This window comes from Oratosquilla oratoria, chromosome 38 (assembly GCF_046742065.1).
Source record: "Oratosquilla oratoria isolate Oo_2021 chromosome 38, ASM4674206v1, whole genome shotgun sequence".
NCBI lineage: Eukaryota > Metazoa > Arthropoda > Malacostraca > Stomatopoda > Squillidae > Oratosquilla > Oratosquilla oratoria.
In genome coordinates, this window is record NC_134814.1 from 27,937,325 (window position 1) to 27,940,408 (window position 3,084).

The following is a 3,084-nucleotide window of genomic DNA, read 5'->3' on the forward strand; positions in this document are numbered from 1 at the left end:
ATGACCAGAACGTACTAATGACAAATTTAGAATGTACTATAAATGAAAACTTTGATGTCTTCAAATAATTAATGTTTGAAAAATACTAATATTGAAAACTTTAAAGGCACTGTTAATGATAACTTTAATATGTACCAATAATCACAAGTTTATAATTTTGTAATAATGACAAGTTTTGGAGGTTAACTTAATGATAACGTTAATGTGTAATAATGACACGTTTGAATCATATTAATAATGCAAAGTTTAGAAAATTCTGGTAATAGCAAAATCAGAAGTTACTATTAATGATAAATATAATACGTACTAATAATGATTAGTTTTGAATAACCTAACAATATCATCATTAGAAGACATTACTAATGGTAACTTTAACATGTATTTATACCCACAAGTTTAGAATATACCAATAATGACAAGTTTAGAATAATGAAAAAACTTGAGAAATGATAAACTTGAGAAATCTGCTAATAATCACAGGTTTAGAATATATATACAATTAAAAGTTTAGAATCTACTAAGATTGACAGGTTTATATATAATCACAAGTTTACATTTTTGTAATAATGACAAGTTTTGGAGGTTATATTAATGATAACGTTTATGTGTAGTAATAATGACACGTTTGAATCATATTAGTAATGCAAAGTTTAGAAATTTCTAGTAATAGCAAAATCAGAAGTTGCTATTAATGATAAATATAATACGTACTAATAATGATTAGTTTTGAATAACCTAACAATATCATGTTTAGAAGACACTACTAATGGTAACTTTAACATGTATTAATACTCACAAGTTTAGAATATACCAATAATGACAAGTTTAGAATAATGATAAACTTTGGAATATATTAGTATTGCCAAGTTTAGAATATACTAATAATGATAACTCTAATGTGTACGGTTATGATTTTTTAAATCAGCGTACCCAAATTAGTCTAAATAACTTTACACATCTCCCGTAAAAAAAAATTGTTGTTCTGTGTAATCACAAGTTTACATTTTTGTAATAATGACAAGTTTTGGAGGTTATATTAATGATAACGTTTATGTGTAGTAATAATGACACGTTTGAATCATATTAGTAATGCAAAGTTTAGAAATTTCTAGTAATAGCAAAATCAGAAGTTGCTATTAATGATCAATATAATACGTACTAATAATGATTAGTTTTGAATAACCTAACAATATCATGTTTAGAAGAAACTACTAATGGTAACTTTCATATGTATTGATACTCACAAGTCTAGAATATACCAATAATGACAAGTTTAGAATAATGATAGACTTTGGAATATATTAGTATTGCCAATTTTAGAATATACTAATAATGATAACTCTAATGTGTACGAATAATGAAAAGCTTGGAATGTTTCGAACAATGACAACATTAGAAAGTATTGTTGATGATAATTTGATAATGAGGGTACATGCAAATATTGACAAGCTTTAATTTGTAGTAATAATGACAAATTTAGAACATGCTTGTTAATATATTTCAAACGTGTCATTATTACTACACATTAACATTATCATTAATGTAACCTTCTATGCATGTCATTATTAAAATATTGTAAACCTGTGATTATTAGTACACATTAAAGTTATAATCAATAGTGCCTTTAAAATTGTCATTATAATTTTGTCATTGTTCGGATATTCAACTTCCATTATTAGTATATTCTAAACTTATTATTATTAGTATATTCTAAAATTATCATTATTACTATAATCTAAAATCATCATTATTATATTCTAAAATTGTGATTATTGATACACCTTAAACTTGTCTTATCATTAAACCTTGTAAACTTATATGCTAAACTTGTCATTATTAGTACAAAATAAAGTTATCATTAATAGAACCTTCTAAACTTATCCTTATTAGTATAATCCACGATTGTCACTATTAAAGTTATCTTTAACAGTATCTTCTAGACTTGTCAATCCTGTCAGTTTTATGTTCTAAACCCTCATCATTAGTGCACATTAGTTATCACTAAAATTCGTAAATTCGAAACAGTAAATACTAAACATATCTTCTTCGGTATTCTAAACTTTATTAGTATACATTAAAGTTATCATTACTAGGACCTTGTAACCTTATCATTATTAGTATATTCTTAGCTTGGTAATAATAATATATTCCGAGTTTATCATTATTCTAAACTTGTCATTATTAGTATATTCTATACTTTTGAGTATTAGTACATATTAAAGTTATCATTAGTAGTGTCTTCAAAACTATTTATTAGTACGTATCATAGTTATCATTAATAGCAACTTCTACTATGCTATTGTTAGTATTGTCTAAACCTTGCATTAATAGTATATTTTAAACGTGTCATTATTACTACACATTATCGTTATCCTTAATGTAACCTTCTAAACATGTCATTACTAATAATATTCTAATTATAACAAGTTTAGAAGGTATTATTAATGATAATTCTAACGTGTTTAGAATATACTAATAATGACAAGTTTAGAAGGTACTATTGCATGATAACTTTAATGTGCACTACTAATGACAAATTTAGAATATGCTAGTAATGACAATTTTGTAATATTACTGTTAGATGTGCTAATGTGGTAATAATGACAAGTTTAGAATACACTTTTAGAAAGTACTATTAATGATAACTTTAATGTGTACTAATATAAACAAAGTACTATTTACTAATAAGGTAAGTTTAGAAGGTACTATAATTAATAACGTTAACTTGTACTAATAAAGACAAGCTTAGAATATACTAATAATGCCAATACTATTAAGGATAACTTTAATAAAGTTTAAAATATAATAATAATGACAAGTTTCGAAAGCACTATTAGAGATAAATCTATGTGAAATGATAATGAAAAGTTTAGAATATGACAAGTTTACATGTTAACGAAAAATTTATTTATAACAAAATGGGAAATTTAGAAAAAACGTATAGCGTTTAACAGGTACTATTAGTAAAATCATTAATGTGTACTAATGATTACTTTAATGAGTACTAATAGTGAAAATACAAAATACTAGTAACAACATGCTTAGAATGTACTTTTAATGATAACTTTAATATGCACTAATAGT